Below are 24747 nucleotides of genomic sequence, written 5' to 3'. Positions count from 1 at the left end.
ATTCTCAAAGCACTAAAAGCGGTTTATTTTCTTTTTTAGGTTTTAAATGCCATTCTATCCAATACACCCTGTACCATTTTATTTTATGACATTTATGTCAAAGATACAGGAAAGTGATAGTACACACATAGCAGCCAATAAAATCTTTTTTTAAAATATCTGACTGCTTCAGTGCTTGTATTGCCTCATGACTGATGAAAATTTGCCTTGTTGTGTGCAGTAGAATTTCGATGCATCGCAATGCATCGTAGAATCAAATTGAATCGTTACCTGGTGAATCGTAATTGAATCGAATTGTGAGGGCAGTGCCAATGCACACCCCTATTGACCAGGTAGATCTTAATAACTTTAGACCAATCTCAAACCTACCTTTTCTTTCTAAAATATTAGCAAAAGTAGTGGCAAGCCGGCATACGCTAAATTCCAGGGGTTTCATTACCACGACGTAAAGTGGGCGTTTCTGGGCGTCTTGGAAATGTCATGGGCTTCCCAGACCTTTTGTACTAGACTCAGGTCTGAGTGTATCTGGCAAGGCCATGACAGTATTATGTTCTGTGTGGGGACATGTGGAGTCATATATTATGTGTGGCTGCCACGTGTTCCCAGTGTTTTGTGGCTGTCATGGTCTTGCCTGACCTTGGTTATGTTTCAGGTCGGATGTTAGAGGGCAAGGTTATGGCAGCATTGTGTTTACGTGGGGACACGTGTTTTTTCACATCATGTATGTGTGACACGTGTTCCCAGTGTCTTGTCACTTTCACCCTACTCCCTTATGTACTCGTGTCTTACGTGATTAATTATGTTCACCTGTTCCCCATTGATGTGGTGTCTTTATTATGCCCTCGCGTTCTCTGTGTTGTGCGCGTTCGTTGTCTAAGTTCAGTGTTCGTGTCATCCGTGTTTGCTGATATCTGTTCCCGTGTTTGTGTTCCATCACGGTCTTTAGTTATCCTTTGTTTTACCCCCACGTGGGTGTTTCTGTTATTTTGTAAATAAATTCATAGTTATATTTTTGTATCCTTGCGTTTGGGTTCTTTCCTTTAGTTTTGTGTAAACGTATCGTGACAGGAAAACGCCCTTTTTCAAAAAAAGAAAAAAAAGAGGTCATCGATCATGCGCAGAATGCTGTTTTACGAGTTCGCCTCACTGACAATAAAGTGGGACTGCTAATATGCGTGAGTGGCGTGCTGTCCTGGGGCGAAGGTTCCGAGCTCGGGAAATACCCCCCGAGTTCAGAACGTTCGTCCCTTGACCGGGGAAGGAGCCCCGGGCCTGGGGCGTGCCCTGACCTGGGTTATCCCCGGTGCTGAGCTAAATGTACGTAGTGAGGCGAAGGGGTGGAGGTGGGTTTGCAATAATGTCCCAGAGAATTGAGGGTAAGGACTCTATGATTATTTATAGAGCTGGTACTAAGTTGTTGTGTTGATTAGTGATTGATAACCAGCCGTGTTCATTGCTTAATCATCGAGAGCCAGCCGTGTTCATTGATTAGTGATTGAGAGCCAGCCAAGTTCATTGATTAGTGATTAAGAGCCAGCCATGTTCATTGATTAATGATTGAAAGCCAGCCGAGTTCATTGACTGATCAGCTCCTCCCAAACCTTGTTTATATAAAACATCATTTTATTGCGCGGGAATTTCCAATCCCGGGATTAACTCCGATGGATAACGATGGAGAAATAAAAGCACCTATGATGGATAATGAAGGAGGTCATACAGGTAGATTTTATATTAATTATGCTTTATTATCTTACAGTTAAGCTATTTTCAAGAACAAGACATGTAAAACGTGCCGTAACGTTGGTACTCAACTTACGTTTTACTGTAAATTTGACCACAAACCAAACAAACATGGTTATTGAAGTCCATGGTAACAAATAGGGATGCTCCGATCAGGATTTTTGCAGGCCGATACCGATCACCGATTTGTTGTCTTCGTGATCGGCCGATATCAATGCCGATACCGATTTTTCAAGCTGCTATGCAAGCTCTTTGATGACTGTAACTTTTAACATTTTTTCTAGGTAAAGTAAAACCACAGATGTTGCCTTTGTTATATTACTTGCAGTAATTAGGTATATTATTGTTTTAATAGAGAATCAAATAAATTAGCACAACAAATATTTCTTCTGCAAAGAGAAATTTAATATGCCTTTAAAAAGGCTTATGTCTGTAAAAACTAATGAAAATAAAACAGTTAACAGTCTTTACTGTATAAATTAAATATACACGCATTCGTATGAAGTACAACAGTTCTTTAGTGAAGAGCAGAGAGTGATTTTATTGAGAGATGAATTAGGTTACTGTAGCTTTAAGACTTGACAGAGATCGCTCTGTTCACGTGCACTGATGACAGGCTGCTGTGTGCGCGCGGCGGGTGTATGCAGACGAGAGCAGCTGTGAGGAAAATGAAAGTTTAAACGCTCAAAACTTTAAAACGCATGCAAATAAACTTTTGACACGAGGATGCAATTGTCCGCGATAGATATGTGTTGTATATGCTGTTTGATGGGGATGTGAAGACGGGTCGCGCTGTTAGGACCGGACCGCGTCCTCATAGAAAATACACATATCTCTGTGAAGGCAAAGAGAGAAATGCAAATCTACACGTCGCTCATCAGCCACGGCCCACGGGTTATAAAAATGCTCTCACTGCGTAAAAAAGGTCTCTACGTGCAGCCGCATTGAGGAGCCATTTCATGGCAGACAAAAGTAAACAGAAAGATCGGTTCACGAGATCGGCAAATTTAACGAGGACCGATTGAGTCATTTAATGCCGTTATCGGCCGATACCGATCTGCGGCCGATCGATCGGAGCATCCCTAGAAACAAATGAATCATGGGTTTGATAATCTTACCATAGTTTAATCATGGCATTTGTATAAAAACCGTGGTTATACAAATGGTAATCAATCCGCCAACGTTTACTACACTTTTACTATAAAAAACATGGTTAATATGATCTTAGTAAAACGTGCCGTAACGTTGGTACTCAACTTACGTTTTACTGTAAATCTGACCACAAACCAAACAAACATGGTTATTGAAGTCCATGGTAACAACAAATTAATCATGGGTTTGATAATCTAACCATAGTTTAATCATGGCATTTGTATAAAAACCGTGGTTATACAAGTGGTAATCAATCTGCCAAAGTTTACTACACTTTTACTATTAAAAAACATGGTTAATTTGATCTTAATTAATTAACTTACGTTTTTGTATAGCGCATTTTTCCACAGTTTAGTTATACTGAATGAATATAAATAAAAAGAACATGGAGACGAAAGTAATAAACCTCTTTATACTTTAATACTTTATTAATATACTTTGTTTCTATCAGATTGGCTCCCAACAAATTTCAAAATATGTACATCATCGGAAGAGTACATCACAGGAATAGTTTCTTCAGAAGAAGAACTGAAACACCTACTGGAAAATCACAAGCGTGCATCAGGCACATCTTACACAGTTTGGTAATTTAACACTCCATATATTTACTGCATGTTTTTCCCCTTATGAGAAATAAATACTTTTGTAACGTTACTTGTTTCTGTATTATGTAGGGATGCACCGAATCCAGGATTCGGTTTCGGATTCGGCCGAATACTGGGCTTTTTGGCGGGGTTCGGGTTCGGCCGAATCCTAGATTTTTTTTCCACCGAACCGAACCCTAGGCTTGCGCTACGCTTGTCGACGTCACGCAGCCGTTGATTACACACATCGGGTGCTGACGTGGAGATGAGCTTTTTCTTTCGGTCAGCTGGACACACCAAAACTTTTAAACACCGCTGAAAACGCCTTGAGGACCCCAAAATGCCAGCTGTTTTTCAGCCGAGCGCTTGGTAGCTGTGATGCTTCAGCTGTGAGCCGGTTGGTTGCTGTGGTAATGTCCCGCCCCTCCTCCACTGTAATTGGACGGCCGTGTGAAGACTGACATTGACGAGCGGAGCTTCTCACTCAAAGTTAAATATAGTTTTCAGCGCGGAGCTGCTTGCTTATTGGAAAAACGAGCGTGTCGCAACGCATCGCTTTCATTATGCATAGGCTTATGGTAATTGTCAAAATAGTTTTTCCAACTTGTCATCCTGGCATAATGTACAGTTAAAATTAAATAAAATGAAAAATACACTGCTGTGGACGTTGTTTACTTCATTCATGTGTTTTACTGTGTTAATGGATAAGGATGCGAGTAGGATTCAGTTTTCGGCCGAATCTTAAACGGTGGATTCGGTATTCGGCCGAACCCAAAAAATCTGGATTCGGTGCATCCCTAGTATTATGGAAATATCTTGTAAACATTATTTGCCATGATATAAGAAATGTATATTGTTTCAGATATATTCACTACAGAAAATACATTACAACAAATATAGTATAATTCTCTTATAGAGAAATATTAGGTAACACTTTACAATAAGGTCTCATTTAACAACAGTTAAAGCATTTACTAACAGTGAGCAATACATTTATTTATTTATTCATGCTGTGCCCGTCCCATAATGTTCTGTTTTTCTTTCATTTTTAATTTTAAGTGTATTTTTCCTCATAAAAGGTCTGATGACAGTCACAAAAAACAGAAAGTGACACCACGATGTCTATGGAAAGTAGAAGACTATTCAGAACATGTCCCACTCTCTGTGAAAAGAAGGGTGATATATGCTTGTCAGCACGGAAATAACTACAAGAAGATAACCACAACAGATGATTTGGTATGTATTGCTAAACATTTTGTTGACCACACTGGTTATGAATTCCATGTGGAAATGACAGAAAATGACAGAAATTTCATTTCTGGATGAACTAACCCTTTAGTGCCAAAAATGTTTAAAGGTACACTATGTCATTTTTGCCACTTTAGGGGGTAATAAATACAATTTTATGCATTTAGCAGAAGAACATTGCAGCTGGAGCTACTCCACAGCAATTGGTGTCTCACTTGGTTTTAAATAGTATAATATGAATACGTACACTCTTAAAAGTGAACGGTACTGATTCAGGACAAAAGACAAAAACATGTTTTGGAAGATGTGTTCATGGTGTACTCAACCATTATATAAATGTTGTAAAAGAAATATATGGGGCGGTTTCCCGGACAGGGTTTAGGTTAATCCAGAACTAGGCCTTAGTTATGACATTCAAGTAGGTTTTACAAACAAGCCTTACAAAAACAATACTGGTGTGCATCTTGAGACAAAACAATGACACTGATGTATGTTAAGATATATCAGTACAAGATGTTTTTAAATTAATTTGCATTTTAATCTGGGACTTGGACAAACCCTGTCTGGAAAACCACCCCATATAGTATGCATTTACAATTTAAGAAATTCATATATTTGCAGAGTTTATATTTGTTGACATAACTAATTTGTACCATTTGAGCATAAAACATTCAATCTTTTTTTAAATCAGGGAAATTGGGTTTCTGCTGTAATTCAACAAATTTATATACATACAGTGCCCTCCATAAGTATTGGAACAGTAAAGACAAAATTGTTCTGTTGCCTGTGGTGTCAAGACATCTATAAATACGATCAAAATATCAACATGAGGCAGAAGCACAGAATGTCACATCTCACCATTGACTGTTTCAACACAAAATGCCTCACTAAGTAGTACAGCACTTTTCATCATCACAGCAAAATCAGCAGCGCCAAATCAACACTTCTGGTGTTTATATGAGTAACACCAGACCTGGTGATCCCCATATATATACACCAACAGTGTTGATATAACACTGGTGACCTTGCTGTGATCCCTCTGCCTAATGTGAGCATAAGTATTGGTATGGTTTAACTTTTATAAAAGTGAATGTAAAATGTAAAATTGTGTAAAAGCTTATATCCAATTGTAAATCCCCTGCAAGCACAGGAGCGAGTCTGTGACCCACAGACACCACCAGACCCCCGGTTCCACACTTTTTCAGGCCTTTAATCCAGCCATTCTAACAGTTGCTTGTTTTGGGTGATTTTACTGACAGTAATTTTAGTGTTTTTTTTTTTTTCATTTGTCTGTCATCAAGTGCTGTTGATCTTCTCATCTGACCTGGTTGTTCTTGGTTGCTGAAGTTTGCCAGTGGTTTCTATCTTTTTCAGAACATTCCAAGTCAATCTCCAGATTTAAATCCTATTGAACAAGCATTTCACCAGTGGAAGAGGAGACTTCCTGAACAAGCACAGTTGAAAATGGCTATTTTAAAGGCCTTGCAAAGTTTCAAAGCGTAAAACCAAACGTCTGGCGACGTCCATGGGCCACAGACTCACCCCTGTAAATGATTGCAAGGGATTCACAACTAAATATCAGCTCTTACACTTTTATATTTACCTTGTTAAACTGTTCCAGAACTTATGCTTACAAGGGGTTGACACTTTAAAAGTGCTGTACTTCTTAGTTGGTAAAACATTTTGTGTTGAAACAGTCAATAATTAAAGGTGACATTCTGTACTTCTTCCTCATGTTCATATTTTAATTATATTTAAAATGCCTCGACACCACAGCCAGCAGACCAATCCTGTCTCCACTGCTCCAACACCCATGGAGGGAACTGTATGCTATATGAAAATGTTTGTTCACTTACAAATAAATGTTTGTGCCTGGCCCAAAAAATATTTAATCTAAGTTTTATTTTCTTTTGTTCTGCAGCATACTGAACATGACTACAGAAGAAGAAAAAGGTTCCATATTCAAAACAGCAAGAAAGTGGATTGCCCAGCAAAACTTTGTCCGATATGTAGAAAGGTAAGTACATATTGGACTTAGCATGGCTTTATATACAGTTTACATAATCTGTAGACAGAGATACATTTTTAAAAGTGATTGATATACAAAAAAAGTTTGAAATAAAAAGCAATTTCTCTTCTTTAAAATGTCACTTAATATTTACTATTTGAATACTACTTAATATTTATCTTTTGAATACAAATAGTTGTACAACTTAATGTAGCTTTAAAACAGCGGAAACACCGGGTCTCATTCACTAACATTTGTGTAATTTTCATGTTTATAAGACCATCAAGAGTATTTAATTTATTTTTATTAGTTCCTACATTTTCCAGTAAATGTAGAATACGATTTAGAATCAAAGTTGTTGATGAAACATAATTTGTTCATGAAAATGTTCATACACAAATTTGTGTGTTGCGTAGTGAATGAGACCCAGTGGTTCTCAACTGTTTTTGCTTAGTGCCCCAGTTTGACATCAAGTGCTGATGAATCAACTAAGCTACAGATTTGTAACTACAGTATTTCTACCATGTTTTTCATGACTATATAAACAGACTCACACAATTGAGAACCACTGCTATATAGTTTATACGAATACGATTTGTTTCTTTTTGTGTAAAATCTATTTAATTAGTGATGAATTGCATATTTGTTGTGTTGTCTTATAACAGGGTGGTTCAACATATTGAAAAGTTATTGAATGGGTATCATTAAACAATGTTGTTTTCACAGATATGATCAGTTTGCAGTGGCTAAAACAAGTTCTAGAACTGAAAAACAAGTTGCAATTAAGGGTGTTCTGGAGTCATTAAAAGAAAACGGCACCGTCACTTCAGAAATTATCCATGTCAAAATACCTTTGGCAGGAGCACACAAAAACCACAACACTTCACGAAACTGTCATTTCTCAAATAACATTCATTACATGGTGCGTGACAAAATACAGGAATATGTGTCACTTGGAATAACCTCAGTTCCTTTCCTTAAGAAGGTTCTGAAAACCTTTGTCCAGAAAGAGCTTTCAGGGATGGGAAGCTTTCTACCGCATCCACAAGACCCATCGTACTACCCTTCAAGCCATGTTATCCAAAACCATGTGCATCAAGCCTTAGTTTGTGGAAAATATTCTGGCTTTGATCAACTGCAGGTAGAAAAAAATGTATGAATGGAAATTAACAGATCCAAATGCCAAGTTTTTCTTTCGGAAATGTACAGAGAACAACATCGAGCAGACAGTTCTGAAGTTTGAAATGAAAGCAGAAGAACAAGGATTTCCAGGCACTGAAGACTCTGATTTGGAGGGAAACAACACACAGGAGATAACATCTTCACAAGAAACTTTCTTGTTTATTCATCAAAATGTACAACAACAGGAATTACTTAAGGGTTATGGAGATATGGTCCTTCTTGATGCTACTTATAGAACAACTAAATATGCTTTGTTGCAACTGTTTGTGAAGGATACTTTTTATTCCAACATGAAAATACAACTGTTATATTACTTTTGTTTTTTCTTGCAATAGCCAAGCCTGTTTACGGTATTAAAAGTTAAGTTGTATCACTTGTCTAATAACACTTAATCTCCCATGTACTCTCCCTGACAGCCAAGAACAAGTTGTCCCTCTCTGAGCAAAATGAACTGCTTAACCACCTTCGTGACATAGCTAGTGCTCCAAGTGAAGCATCTTGTGATAGGGAGGTTGAAAGACTCAAGGAGAGCAAAGTTTACAAATCCCTTGAAGTCAAAAATTATGTTGATAGAAGGTGGTTGTGTGTTCGGGAGGTGAGGTAGGGGAGACCCGGGCTGGTTGTCTCACGGGTTGGTTGTCACACTGCTTATTCCAGACATACTACATGGCACTGTGGTACAATTTTGATATCAATTTGTTAGCCTTTAATAGCTTACTCATTTGCAATTGAAGTTTTGCGAGCAGACACAAAAACATTGATGTTAGGAGACAATTTTTTATTTTTATTGGTCAGAGTAAATTTTCATGTTGGTGTTGTTTTTGTGTTGAGATCTTGTAGGATATTAGTCATTCAAAAACAAAACACTCATTAAAAAGCTAAAAGTAGTAGCTTTATTTTGAGTCATCTTTTAGTGATCAAGTTAAAGCCGTGTGGCAGCTAGCTTATTATGTTCGTCAAGAAGTCAGTTGGGGATGGTTGTCACATAGCTTGCGGGGTTGGTTGTCACATAAGAATATTGGACATGTAGACCTTTTAAGACTGTTTGTGTGTTTGTTTGTTTTTGTTTGCTGTTAAAATAAAATAAATAAAGCATTAAATAAAGAGGTTTTAACACTAAAAATTATTTCATTTTATTTCTCAACACAGTAGACAATAGGTTTATGCCCAGCTGCACTACTTCCTGAACTTCAGCCAGCTTCTTGTTTCCTGTCTGCCATTATTGGACAAACTGATTAATCCAGGGGCCTATACCATGAAGGTAGCTGAACAAACTCGGGGTTACAGGATTGGTTTTGAGTTGACAAAACCAAACCAATGCAATCAGGCTTTATTGGTCCCATGAAGCGGCTTATCAACTTTCTCTGTCAACTCAGGCTTTGATCTTTAGGCTATGATTACTCCACCCGCGCGTGCACGTAAAAGAGTGACGTCGGCACCGAACAACCAATCGGAATAGAAATAGAGGGAGCACGTACGAGCAGTGTATTTTTTTAGCGGAGGAGCATGAGCTAATTATACAAAGTATGAAGATTAATTTTAAAAGCGAAATAATACTGCCTCTGCTCTTTTTAATATAACATGTACATTAACATGTACTTCATTGAATAATATATTTAGGTACCCAAAGTGAAACATGCTTTTTTAAAAAAAAATTTTGTACATTGTTAAATTTGTTAATAATCTTACAGATAATTTTATAATACTAATAGCCCTCTTTTAAAGACATGGTCGGGAAATGTCCGGGGAACACTATGAAGATGTTAATGTAGGCTTTTTTACAGTGCGAGGACCACCTTGCGCATGCAAACCGTGTTTTCCCCATCGACCGCATGTACCACTTGCAAAAAAGCGCAACGCTATACACATCATTTAAGGTATAGTAAGGGCACGGATTCAACGTAATACATTTCTTATGTGAGGCTAGAAGTTGGCAAAGATAAGATATTCCTTCCGTGGAAAATCTAGATATTTCATACAAATAACGGGGCAAGGGAAAACTAAAAACTCTCTCTCTACGAAGTGCTCTAACAATTTGCGTGGAGAGACTTCTTTCTGCTTTGGATGTTTAAGATTAAGACCCTCACCCTCCTTTTCTTTTTGTTTTTTCTTAGTTTTTTTTCCTCTTTTTTTCTTTAAATGCGGTATCAACACGGAAAATAGTGATTGTTAAATATGCCTTAATGTTTGTATTTGAATATGTTCAATAAAAAAATACAAATAAATAAAGTTTGCGCGAAGACGCTAGTAGTTACGTCACCTACATATTTCTTTGCTCGCAGCTGATTGGTCAAACTGCAGTCTCAGATCTCGAATCCAGAACATAACCTTCCCCGGGGCAGGTTAGCCGTGCAGCGTAAGATACCATGGCGACGAACACTGATTAAAGCCGCGCTACTTTCATGGTACCTAAAACCCAGGGTTGGCGCAAACTAATCTTAAACTTACCTGGCTATCCACTTAAACCGGCTCCATGGTATAGGCCCCAGGTGTGCCTGACCTCAGTAGTCACAACAACAATAATCAGACACACCTGGATTAATCAGTTTACCAAGTCGCTTGAAGAAAGTCAAACAAAAAACATCCAGGAAACGTAAAACAGTTTTTTTTTTAGAAATACAGTATCAAACTAAAAATTATTTTTTTCATCCTTTACTCATGCTCATGTTGTTCCAAACCCATATGGTATACGGTTAATGATAAATTAGTGAAGTTTGATCTCGCAAGTCTTTTTGAGTTTTCATTTACCGTATTTAATGTGTGTGTTGATCAGTGTTTATGTGAATAAAAATCTAAATGAATATTAGTTTATCATTTTTTACGTTTTATTTGTCTCTCTTCAAAACTTTGATGTCTATGTACTTTTTGAAGGGTGAGGTTTTTATTTCATAGACTTTAATAGTTCAATTTGTATTTCAAAGATTAACTTGAGGATGAGTAAGGATGAAAGAATTTTCATTTCTGGGTGAACTATCCCTTTTACTGTGCTAATGTTATTTTCCTGTTTACAATTTTGTGAACAATTCATCTTAGCTCATACAGTACCTGGTGCCGGTACCCTTTTATGGTTCATTGTTTAAAATGCCTTTGTGTTATTTTCTCATGAAAATGTAATGTTTTGATTTAATTAATGTCATTATCAGAGGATGCAGATATCCATAAAAAGTCAAAAACAAATATACCAGAATTCCAGAGGACCGAAGACACAGAGATGGACAAAAACTCTGTTCAGGTAATATGCACTTCTTTGACCTATACTATTCTGTTGTTGTTACTGAAAATCTCACTTGTAACTTAGCAAGTTGTTTTGTGCATTTGCCTTGACATAAAAAAGGCATGTGGTGTGGATCTCTCCAAAGAAGACTTGACACAAGCAACCTCTATGATACATGGTGAACCATGTGCTTATTTGTCCCATAGTGAGCACTTACCCAGGCTGTCAAAGGTGAAATTAAATGTTTAAATATAAATAAATTAATGTATTTGTGTATACACACACACACACACACACACACACACAAAGTGATGGTGAAATGTTTACAGTGTGTTTTGTAAATAAAGTCTGTCCACAGATCAAGATTATTTTAGCTTGTTTATTAAGTTTTTCTGTTGTGTAGGACATGGAATCAGAGGTGAAGGATATTCTGGCACTACAAGACCCAAACCTGGTAATCAGCAAAGCCTTCAAACTGTGTATTACACAGGGTGACTTGGCAACACTGAAGGACTTGATATGCCTAAGACAAATACCTTGGTTTATTGGAAATAATGCATCACTACAAAGGTTTGTCCACAATATTTTATCAAAATAAATAAATAAATTGGTTCTGCACTCACTGCACATTCGGGCTGGGTATTGACACAAAATTAACAACCAATTCAATGTCAACAGAATCAAGTAAACAGACAATTGTTGATCATAAAGCACTTGGATGGATATCACCAATGTCACGCATTCCTAATGAGTATTTTTCCCCCTTGTCACTTTTCAAGGTTATCAACTTCTATTTGTCTAATGAAGAGAAACGGTGATCAGCTGGGGAGCCTTAAAGTCTTCTTTTTCAGCACTTTTTTCTACTCAAAGCTTCAGAGTGGTGAAGGCCATGCTGGAGTGAAGAACTGGACAAAAACTCAAGACCTCTTCCTCTTTGATCTTATTTTTGTTCCTTTGCACCTAGGCATGCACTGGGCTTTGGCTGTAAGTCATTTATAAGTTGGGATGCATTGTTTTAATATTTACATGTTTTTAAAAGTGTAAAACAATATTAATTCTTTAACTTGCCTATATTGCTTTTAACCACCAGGTAATTGATTTAAAATCCCAGACCATACAGTGCTATGACTCAATGAGTCAGAGACATGATGAAATCTGTCACATGTTGTGGTGAGTCTCTCCTTATTTTTGCTGTTATTCTGTGGTTTGATCATTCATCTTTAAAAAACTGGATATGCATCTTCTGTTTTATTTAACAGTGCGTACCTTACTGAGGAGCACAGGGTCAAGAAAGGATGCATCTTGGAGGCTTCCAGTGTCACGGTGTGTAAACACAGAAAAAGGAAAACTAAACGAGAACCCAAACGCAGACTCAAATACAAAAATAAACGATGCTTTATTAATAAATAACTGAAACACCCACGAGGGGGTAAAAACAGAAAGTAACCAAACACTGTGATGAAACACAAAACTGGAACAGATCTAACACGAAGCATATACACGTAAAGAATTCAACAATGATCGCGCACACAACAGAGGACGAGAGGGCATTATATAGACAGCACATCAATGGGGAACAGGTGAACATCATTAATCACGTAAGACACGAGTACATAAGGGAGTAGGGTAAAAGTGACAAGACACTGGGAACACGTGTTACACATACATGACGTGAAACAACACGTATTCCCACATAAACACAATACTGCCATAGTCTTGCCCTCTAACATACCGCCTGGATACTAACCAGGGTCAGGCAAGACTATGACAGCCACAAAACACTGGGAACACGTGTCACACAAACATGATGTGAAACACACGTGTTCCCACAAAACACAATGCTGCCCTGACCTTGCCCTCAGAACATAGACCTGAACCTATACTAAGGTCTGGCAAGATCACGACAGCAACAAGACACCGGGAACATGTGGAAGCCACACACAGAATGTGATCCCACATGTCCCCACACAGAACATGATACTGCCACGGTCCTGTCAGATGCACTCAGACCTACATCTAGCACGGATGTCTGACAGGACCGTGACAGTACCCCCCTCTTTAAAGACGGATACAAGACGTCACAAACAAAAACAAACAAAAACATTAAACACGAGGAACGAAAGACTGAACAACAGAAGACAACCATGAAATCATAACAACAAACATTAATGGGAGACAAACATAAGTAATGAACGGGTTAGGATGGTTTAACAAAAATAAAACATGATGAAGGGGTGGTGGGGCAATAATAGGGGGAACAAAATGTCCAAGATAAGGAAAATGAGTCCCAAAGTTCTGCTGACAGACTGAGTGGTGATGTGGTCCAAGTTGCGGCTGCGCCTGCGACTGCGCAGGTGACTGCGGCGGCGTCTGACGTGTCCCCGGCTGCACCGGCGGGTGACGTGACTCCGGCTGCACCGGCGGGTGACGTGACTCCGGCTGCACCGGCGGGTGACGTGACTCCGGCTGCACCGGCGGGTGACGTGACTCCGGCTGCACCGGCGGGTGACGTGACTCCGGCTGCACCGGCGTGTGACGTGTCCCCGGCTGCACCGGCGGGTGACGTGACTCCGGCTGCACCGGCGGGTGACGTGTCCCCGGCTGCACCGGCGGTTGACGTGTCCCCAGCTGCACCGGCGGGTGATGTGACTCCGGCTGCACCGGTCCCGAAGCCCTCTTTGTCTTCCTCCTCCTCCGACTAGAGGCAGAGAGTGCCGGACGGAGACTGGCCGTGGAAGTAGTCTCCAGCGCCGGAGGAACGAGAGCCGGCTTCCCCAGCTTGATCGCCCCCGAGAGAAGACCCTCCAGCTTCGAAGCGGGTGGACGGGGTTCGGCCCTCTCGGTTGGCCGCTGGAACTGTTGTCGATGGCCAAGACAGTCAACCAAATCCCAATAGGGCAGCTGGAGTAACTCCTCTCGCTCCTGAAACGGTGGAGGCTCGTCCAACCCGGCCACCAGATAAGCGCAGGCGAGAACTTCCGGGTAACACCCCCTACTCTCTTCCACCGCCTGGGCATAGTCCCTGAGGGGAAGACCCCTCTGCGGAGGGAACGGCCCACAGCCAGAGAGCGTCTGGTCCGCAATCGACGACCACCACTCTGGGTCGGAAGCACACTTCATTCTCCTTGGTCTGCTGGGTTCAGTTTGGCGCGATCATTCTGTCACGGTGTGTAAACACCGAAAAAAGGAAAACTAAACAAGAACCCAAACGCAGACTCAAATACAAGAATAAACGATGCTTTATTAATAAATAACTGAAACACCCACGAGGGGGTAAAAACAGAAAGTAACCAAACACTGTGATGAAACACAAAACTGGAACAGATCTAACACGAAGCATATACACGTAAAGAATTCAACAATGATCGCGCACACAACAGAGGACGAGAGGGCATTATATAGACAGCACATCAATGGGGAACAGGTGAACATCATTAATCACGTAAGACACGAGTACATAAGGGAGTAGGGTAAAAGTGACAAGACACTGGGAACACGTGTTACACATACATGACGTGAAACAACACGTATTCCCACATAAACACAATACTGCCATAGTCTTGCCCTCTAACATACCGCCTGGATACTAACCAGGGTCAGGCAAGACTATGACAGCCACAAAACACTGGGAACACGTGTCACACAAACATGATGTGAAACACACGTGTTCCCACAAAACACAATGCTGCCCTGACCTTGCCCTCAGAACATAGACCTGAACCTATACTAAGGTCTGGCAAGATCACGACAGCAACAAGACACCGGGAACATGTGGAAGCCACACACAGAATGTGATCCCACATGTCCCCACACAGAACATGATACTGCCACGGTCCTGTCAGATGCACTCAGACCTACATCTAGCACGGATGTCTGACAGGACCGTGACATCCAGATGGACCATTGGCCGAATGAGAACTTTTGTATAACACCATATCATTAATTATATGGATCTTCTCTGAATTAAGTGCCATTTTAAGACTTTGGGCCCTATTTTAACGATCTGAAACGCAAGTCCGAAGCGCAAAGCGCAAGTGACTTTGTGGGCGGATCTTAGGAGCTGTTGCTATTTTCCCGGCGGGAGAAATAAGTCTTGCGCTGGGCGCAAATCAATAAGGGGTTGGTCTGAAGTAGGTTCATTATTCATAGGTGTGGTTTGGGCGTAACGTCAAATAAACCAATCAGAACGCTATCCAACATTCCCTTTAAACGCAAGGGTGCAAGTTCCATGGCGGGGTTGCTATTATTATGAAGGATTTGACAGGCGCAAGCCAGGAGCGGTTCACAGCCTAGGAGACCGACGTTCTTGTAAGAGCAGTCAAAGACAGAGAAGTTGTTTTGTATGAGGATAGGAGAAACCCGCCCAAATCAGCGTCGGTTAAACAGGCGTGAGAGGAAATAGCCGCAATTGTCTCATCAGCTGCGCCAATGATGTCAGGAGACGGGGGGATCCCAAGCTTGCCAGCATAAATCGGGCACGCCGGGCACACAGGAGTGTAATGTTTCTTATTTCAATAAAGTAAACATTGCGTAATTAAATGATCTTTTATTCATGCGAGGCTCACTCAGCAGTCTACACCCAGCATTAATCACTACACAGGTGTTCTTGTAGTCTTCTCACTCTTCAGCTGTATACTCTACAGATAAATGTAATGCTACTGACACCTAGTGGTTAGGTTCTGTACCGTACACATATATATACACACTATCACTACATCCCCTTTCCACTAGACATCAAGAACAAGTTATTACAAAAACACTAGTGACTTAATTCAGATAAATACTAAGCTAACAATAAGCACATTATACAAGATGTACTGCATTGCACAACAATATTTAAGCAATATCGCTTGAGTAGGAGTGTGATATAGCTCTATATCATCACGGCTGTGATTAGGCCAGAGGCACGAGGCCGCAGGCCGAGTGCCGGAGGCAATCACAGCCGTGATGATATAGAGCTATATCACACGACTCCGAGAGCGATATTGCTTTTATACAACAGTTCGACGGCACATGTTTGAAAAACGAAAACTAGAAAACAACAACGGAGTTATTTTAAAAGCCTCTTTGTTTGAGAACTACTTCTTCCGCCACGGCTTTGAGGGCGGCCAGAATGACAGGTAAAACTTTCGGCTGCTTTGAAGCTCATAACAACTCAATGGACAGAAAAGCCGTTACTTTATATTACCGTTTCTTGGTCACAAAGTGTAGTTTTAAGATTAGTTCAGTCGAGAATGTATATGTATTATATTTAAATCTGCAGTCGATTAGTAAAGATAGCGCCTGTTTGAACGTTTGCTTAGTGAGATTCGGTACGAATGAGAACCAAAGCATGAGCGGACATCAGTGTTCACTCGCCCCGCTGACCACCGCCCTCTCTGGGCTACATTTCTGAAAGAGATACCCTGGCTCTCATGTTGGCCTTGTTTGTTTATGATCGTCAAAATGAGATCAAATCAGCAGTATCTGGTGTCATGATCAAACTATTACTTGTTTTTTAATTCATATTTAGTGTCTTTTGTGTTGTTATTGTTTTGGCGCGAGGTAAAAGTTAATAAAACTATTTGTATAACGTTACTATTGCGTTCTCATTTATTCTTAACGTGATACGAGCACTCGATTATTATTATTAAACTTTGTTCTTGTCAGTACTATATAAAACTGTTTTTTATAAGTGTCAGAGATATGTTTTTGCATGCTGCTTATAAATATACCAGTGGCGATATCTCATAACATGTTTTAATAGTCAGGTCACGATAAAGTAAATGATCAATGTCCACATTTAAAAGCTGCGGTGCTTACCTGCAGTTCCACGGTGTTTTCGCGTTCTGATAAGAAATATAGCTCCAGAAAAAAAACGAGTGTTTATATTCCTCTTTCCAAGTGTTAATCGTCCACACGATGTGATAAGACATTACTCCCATTAACTGTAACGTAACATCCAAGAGCGCTGATCTTTGACGGAATAATACTTCTGATTGGGGATTCAGACTGATTTATGAGCCAACTAATGAGACACACGGAGCGTGATTCAAACGGCGCGTCTGTGTTTTTCCATTCAGAGATGAGCCTGCTTAGGACCTCCATTCACTAGGTGGCGGAATAATACGAAAGGTGAAGAGGTTACAGTGCTGTTATCAGCACAATATCGTATGGCTCTTAGCCAATCAGATTCGAGAACCAGAAAGAACTGTTGTATAACAATAATTATTGCCTTACCATCCCAATAACACTAATCAATTGTTAACATTTAGTATTAGCTTGACTTTTATGATAATTCAAAAACTTAAGATATATTTCAGCAATATTCAGAGGTTCAGTCTATCAGGAGGTTTTACTGTGCGTTGAGATCTTCTCAGTACAGGTGAATGCAACTCTGAATGTTCTTTAGTTGGCTCTTTGTTAGACAAATCTGAACACATTTCTTTAACTAACTCTTCGTTATGCACTGGAAGTGTTTCAGATGTGGTTGTTGACTCTGCACAGTCTATATCACCTGTATCTGCATCTCCTAGCACAGTCTCTTTTGTTTTCAACAGGCTTCTTCGATTTCTCCTAAGAATTTGACCATCCTCTGTCCTGACAGTGTAAGATCTTGGCTTCACCTCCTCCAGGACTGTAGTTCTTTTAGTCCAAGTACTGTTCCCCTCAAGTCTTACTGTGTCATTATTGGAAAGTGGTTCTAAGCTTTTTGTTGTCTTGTCATAGTTAGCTTTTTGTCTCAGTTTCAGATATTCTTGTTTTCTTTTCAGGTAATTGTTCTTATTTGATGTTACTAAGCAAGGAAGTGTGGTTTGTAATCTGCGCCCCATCAGTATTTCGCCAGGAGACACACCGTGTTCTAGTGGAGACGCACGGTAATTCAACAAAGCTAAATAAGGATCTGATTGACTTTCCATTGCTTTCTTGAGTAGTAGTTTCACTATATGAACTCCTTTCTCTGCCTTTCCATTTGACTGTGGATAAAATGGGCTTCACATGCTGAAATCCATATTCCTTAGCAAACTTCTGGAAGTCTTTACCACTGTAGCACGGCCCGTTATCACTGTAAACCACCTGCGGAATGCCGTGTCTTGCAAAGATGGATTTTATGTGTGTTATCACACAAGCAGCAGATGTATTAGAAAGCAAAGCAATCTCTGGGTAGTTTGACAGATAGTCTATCACAAGCAAATAATTTTGACCATTGAGGAAGAATAAGTCTGTCCCAACTATCTGCCATGGTTCATCTGGTGGATCAGTAATGATCATTGGCTCCTTCTGTTGCTTAACATGATGCTGCAAGCATGTATTACAGGTTGACACCATCCTGTCGATGTCTGCGTTTATTCCGGGCCAGTAGATTGCAGTTCTAGCCCTCCTTTTACATTTTTCTACTCCAAGGTGTCCCTCATGCAGTTTCTTTAACATCTCCTGTCGCAGTGACTGAGGGATAATGATCCTGTTCTGTCTCAGCAGAAGTCCCTTTACAACACTTAACTCTGCTCTGATGTTGTAGTACTGGGCACATTCTCCTCTAGTCCAACCTTCATTCAGATGTGTAATTACCAATTGCAGACACTTATCCTTCTCAGTCTCCACTGCAATTTGTTTAAGTTTAGCATCTGTGACTGGAAGAGCTTCAGCTACCATGTTCACATGCTGAATCACATCAGCTTCAGTGGAGCTTTCACATTTTTCACTCTGTTCCACAGCTCTGGACAGAGCATCTGCCATAACTAGATGCTTCCCTTGAGTGTAAATAAGCTCCATGTCATACCTCTGCAATCGCATCATCAGTCGTTGGATTCTTGGAGACATTTGGTTCAAGTTCTTATTAATGATGTTAATTAATGGCTTGTGATCAGTCTCTGTCACAAATGTCGGTAAGCCGTACACATAACCATGAAATTTCTCCACTCCATACACTAAGCCCAGGCACTCTTTCTCGATTTGTGCGTATCGCCCTTCAGACAGAGTCATTGTTCTCGAGGCATATGCAACAGGCCTCCAATTCTCTCCCTCCGCCTGCAGCAGAACCGCACCTATTCCATCTTTGGATGCATCAGTCGATATCTTTGTTCTCTTTGTAGGATCAAAGAATGTCAGAACAGGTTCTGTAGTGAGGAGAGTTTTCAGTCGTCCCCATTCTTGTTCATGGTCAGCTGTCCATTTGAACTCACCTTTATCACTTAACAGTTCTCTCAAATAAAATGTTTTTGAAGACAGGTTAGGTATGAACTTTCCGACGAAATTGATCATCCCCATCACTCTCAATACAGCCTTTCTGTCTGTGGGTCTGGGCATTTTGAGTATTGCCTGTATCTTTCTCTTGTCTGGTTCTACACCCCTTTCTGACAGCTTATCTCCCAAAAATGTGATTTCCTTCACTCCAAACTCACATTTGTCCTTATTCAACTTGAGCCCATACTTCTTTACTCGCTGTAGGACATCCATGAGTCTTTTATTGTGCTGTTGTATTGTGGATCCCCACAATACTATGTCATCCACATAAACACGCACACCTTCAATGTCTTCTATTATGTGTTCCATTGCCCTGTGGAATACTTCTGGAGCTGAGGAAATTCCAAATGGCATCCTTAAGAAGGAGTAACGGCCAAAGGGTGTGTTAAATGTGCAATACTTTGTGCTGTCCTTATGTAATTTCAGCTGCCAAAAACCCTGAGATGCATCTAACTTTGTAAAGAATTTAGCACCTGCCATCTCACTTATAATTTCCTCACGTGTTGGAATTTGATAATGTTCTCTCTGTATGTTTGCGTTTAAATCCTTTGGATCCATACATACACGTAGATCACCATTGGCTTTCTTCACACACACCATTGAATTAACCCACTCTGTAGGCTCTTCCACTTTTTCTATGACTCCCATTGTTGTCATTCTATCCAGCTCTCGCCTCAGCTTATCACGAAGTGGTGTTGGAACCCTTCTTGGTGCGTGGACTACTGGCTGTGCATCTTTTTTCAACTGCATTTTATAAGTGAATGGTAATACTCCAAACCCCTTCAAAAATTTCTGGAAATTGTTTCACTATATTTTCCACACTGTTCTGTATTTCTTCATTATTTATAGTGTATACTCTTCTTACCAGACCCAGATCTTCACATGCCTCGTCTCCCAGAACAGAATCATGACCATCTGGAACAACTACAAACTTGAGGTGATGTTCTCTACTTTTACCTTTTACTTTAAGAGTGCATGTCCCTTTTGTTGGAATGTTCTGCCCATTATAGGCTTTGAGTTGCACCGTTTTTTGACTTATATGTGGCTTGATTTTCATTGCTCTGACATCATACTCTGAAATCAGATTGACTTTTGCTCCTGTATCTAACTTGAGTGATACTGTTACTCCATTTATTTCCAGAGCAGTCATCCACTTATCCTGTGCAACACTATTCACATCAGTCTGTTCTGTTCTTTCATCAAAGATATCAGCTTGCTGCACCATTCCAATGAAGAATGTGTCACTAAGGTCTGTTTCTTCTACTGTATGCACACGCTCTCTTTGATTTTGTCCACATTTTGAAAAGCATTGCTTGGCAAAATGATTCTGCCCTTTACATCTGGCACATATTTTACCGTAAGCTGGGCACTGTTTGGGAGGGTGTCTTTTACCACATCGTTTACAGTTAAACTGCTCTTTCTCCTTTTGTTGTTTCCATTTACTTATTCTGTTTTTCTGCATCTTCTCTGTTACTGCAGCTATAGCTGAATTATCACTCATTTTTGAGCTTTCACTGAAGGTCTTAGCATGCTGAAGAGCTATCTCACTGCCATGACATATCCGCACTGCTTCATTCAAGGTTAGCTCTGTCTCTCTCAAGAGCCTCTCCCTCACTTTTTTATCATTGATGCCAAATACAATCTGATCACGGATCATTGAATCTTGCAACAGTCCGAAATTGCATGACTTAGCTTTCAACTTTAATTCTATTAAAAAACGGACCTTTCAAAAGTCTCGTTTTTTCTGGGTGTGCAGTGTGAATCAAACTTCTCCATTACCACATCGTATTTGCCTTTATCCGCTGCCTCTTCAAACACAAGTGTATTAAACACCTCTATCGCCTGAGGTCCCGCGACGGTAAGAAGCAATGCAATCCTGCGTGCATCCGATGCTCCATCCAGGCCCACTGCTTGCAAGTACAGCGTAAACCTCTGTTTAAACATGCGCCATTCGTGATCAATATTCCCAGTCCAGTTTACAGCGTCAGGCGGTTTAACACTTTCCATGACGACTGTCGAAATTGGTGCTTATCACCACTCCTGGTACCATGTAATGTTTCTTATTTCAATAAAGTAAACATTGCGTAATCAAATGATCTTTTATTCATGCGAGGCTCACTCAGCAGTCTACACCCAGCATTAATCACTACACAGGTGTTCTTGTAGTCTTCTCACTCTTCAGCTGTATACTCTACAGATAAATGTAATGTTACTGACACCTAGTGGTCAGGTTCTGTACCGTACACATATATATACTATCACTTCATCGCTGCGTCCACCATCACCGCTAAAAGGGTTTGGGGGCTTTGAAATCGGACACAAGAAACGCAAGCAAGGTCCAACCCCAAAGTACACTTACAAATCAAGTTCACATACATGAAGGTTTCTTATGAAAACATTTTAATTATTATTTAGATAAAATAAACGTAATACAGCCACACAACAAAAATATTTTAATCGTTATTTGCATGATAATTGTTTAACGCTGCCACACAAAATAAATAAAAACTATCACCACAATGCTCACCAAAATGATTTCCCTTATCTCATGTATTAATATTTTTTATTGTAACAATTTATGATTTAATGATTTTCCTTATCTTATATTTTTTATTGTAACAATTTATGATTTGCAAAAATAACTGTTGCATCTGTGTAGATTAGATAAGCAATGCGCGTTGTGCACGCTATACATTATGGTCAAGCATGCGCCCTTAAAATAGCATAATGAACCACGCGCAAAGCGCCACTGACTTTAGACTAGTTTTTTTTGGTTAGGGTTAGGGTTAGGGCCCTAAATGTTCTGCTTACAATTGTGTCTAGGCAATTCCTAAACAGTTGAATGGCAATGACTGTGGTGTTTTTGTCTGTAAATATGCAGACTTCCTTTCTCAAGGAAAGCCACTCACATTTAGACAGGTACAAAAGTGCTCCTGTTCACACATTTAATCGTCAAACAGTTTATTATGCTCCAGATTCATCTTTCTCTGTAGGATGACATTCCACTCTTCCGAAAAGTGATGGTTTGGGAGATAGTACATCAGAAGATCCTGTAAGCCCTGAAGCAACCAGTCCTTCAAACATCATCAAACTTTTTTATATTCCATGTTTACATTGAATACTTTTTGTGTAAATTAAATTTACACACAAGGATGGAATTGTGAATAATTACAAAGGTTTTCTATACAAGCAGTGGGATGTGGAGAAGTACAGAGATGAATAAAATCTGAGGTTAAACTGGAGATTTGTCTTGTGTGATAGAACTCATAATAGAAGTAAAGTAAAGCCATTGAAGTGAAATGGCCATACCATAACTGGAATATTATATTGTGAACATGGACGGGTATCTTAAGTTACAACAATATTAATATAATTTTAATAATATTAATGTAATTTAACATGAAACACCTGAAGTCATAACTATATTAATGTAATTTAACATGAAATACCTGCGATCAGGACGGGTATCTGAAGTCATAACTGTATTAATGTAATTTAACATGAAACACCTGAGATCAGGACGGGTATCTGAAGTCATAACTGTATTAATGTAATTTAACATGAAATACCTGCGATCAGGACGGGTATCTGAAGTCACAACTGTATTAATGTAATTTAACATGAAATACCTGCGATCAGGACGGGTATCTGAAGTCATCACTGTATTAAAGTAATTTAACATGAAACACCTGAGATCAGGACGGGTATCTGAAATCACAACTGTATTAATGTAATTTAACATGAAACACCTGCGATCAGGACGGGTATCTGAAGTCACAACTGTATTAATGTAATTTAACATGAAATACCTGAAGTCATAACTATATTAATGTAATTTAACATGAAATACCTGCGATCAGGACGGGTATCTGAAGTCACAACAGTATTAATGTAACATGAAACACCTGCGATCAGGACGGGTATCTGAAGTCATAACTGTATTAATGTAATTTAACATGAAACACCTGAGATCAGGACGGGTATCTGAAGTCATAACTGTATTAATGTAACATGAAACACCTGAGATCAGGACGGGTATCTGAAGTCATAACTGTATTAATGTAATTTAACATGAAACACCTGAGATCAGGACGGGTATCTGAAGTCATAACTGTATTAATGTAACATGAAACACCTGCGATCAGGACGGGTATCTGAAGTCATAACTGTATTAAAGTAATTTAACATGAAATACCATGTGATCAGGACGGGTATCTGAAGTCACAACTGTATTAAAGTAATTTAACATGAAATACCTGCGATCAGGACGGGTATCTGAAGTCACAACTGTAATAATGTAACATGAAACACCTGCGATCAGGACGGGTATCTGAAGTCATAACTGTATTAATGTAACATGAAATACCTGCGATCAGGACGGGTATCTGAAGTCATAACTGTATTAATGTAACATGAAACACCTGCGATCAGGACGGGTATCTGAAGTCATAACTGTATTAATGTAACATGAAACACCTGCGATCAGGACGGGTATCTGAAGTCATAACTGTATTAATGTAACATGAAACACCTGCGATCAGGACGGGTATCTGAAGTCATAACTGTATTAATGTAACATGAAACACCTGCGATCAGGACGGGTATCTGAAGTCATAACTGTATTAATGTAACATGAAACACCTGCGATCAGGACGGGTATCTGAAGTCATAACTGTATTAATGTAACATGAAACACCTGCGATCAGGACGGGTATCTGAAGTCATAACTGTATTAATGTAACATGAAACACCTGAGATCAGGACGGGTATCTGAAGTCATAACTGTATTAATGTAACATGAAACACCTGAGATCAGGACGGGTATCTGAAGTCATAACTGTATTAATGTAACATGAAATACCTGCGATCAGGACGGGTATCTGAAGTCATAACTGTATTAATGTAATTTAACATGAAACACCTGCGATCAGGACGGGTATCTCAAGTCACAACTGTATTAATGTAACATGAAACACCTGCGATCAGGACGGGTATCTGAAGTCATAACTGTATTAATGTAACATGAAACACCTGCGATCAGGACGGGTATCTGAAGTCATAACTGTATTAATGTAACATGAAATACCTGCGATCAGGACGGGTATCTGAAGTCATAACTGTATTAATGTAATTTAACATGAAACACCTGCGATCAGGACGGGTATCTGAAGTCATAACTGTATTAATGTAACATGAAATACCTGCGATCAGGACGGGTATCTGAAGTCATAACTGTATTAATGTAATTTAACATGAAACACCTGCGATCAGGACGGGTATCTGAAGTCATAACTGTATTAATGTAACATGAAATACCTGCGATCAGGACGGGTATCTGAAGTCATAACTGTATTAATGTAATTTAACATGAAACACCTGCGATCAGGACGGGTATC

At 39.6% G+C, this 24747-nt stretch overlaps 3 long non-coding RNA genes across 4 annotated transcripts; 2 read left to right on the top strand and 1 right to left on the bottom strand.

Moving 5' to 3' along the window:
• Positions 1–4408: 4408 nt before the first annotated feature.
• LOC141366018 (uncharacterized) lies at positions 4409–23615 on the bottom strand. 2 transcript variants are annotated; one of them, XR_012370942.1, is made up of 3 exons: positions 23487–23615; positions 22261–23201; positions 4409–4638 (listed from the first exon to the last, which is right to left on the bottom strand). It is a non-coding gene; the product is annotated as an uncharacterized lncRNA (long non-coding RNA). The 2 variants fall into 2 exon arrangements; XR_012370943.1 differs by lacking the exon at positions 23487–23615 and adding an exon at positions 23257–23361.
• On the top strand, positions 10467–12204 carry LOC141366020 (uncharacterized). The gene is made up of 3 exons (XR_012370945.1): positions 10467–11146; positions 11249–11359; positions 11532–12204. It is a non-coding gene; the product is annotated as an uncharacterized lncRNA (long non-coding RNA).
• Positions 20411–22593, top strand: LOC141366019 (uncharacterized). The gene is made up of 2 exons (XR_012370944.1): positions 20411–22270; positions 22345–22593. It is a non-coding gene; the product is annotated as an uncharacterized lncRNA (long non-coding RNA).
• Positions 23616–24747: the final 1132 nt, after the last annotated feature.

This window comes from Misgurnus anguillicaudatus, chromosome 9, assembly GCF_027580225.2.
Source record: "Misgurnus anguillicaudatus chromosome 9, ASM2758022v2, whole genome shotgun sequence".
Taxonomy (NCBI): Eukaryota; Metazoa; Chordata; class Actinopteri; order Cypriniformes; family Cobitidae; genus Misgurnus; species Misgurnus anguillicaudatus.
This window is presented reverse-complemented; position numbering and strand designations above follow the sequence as displayed.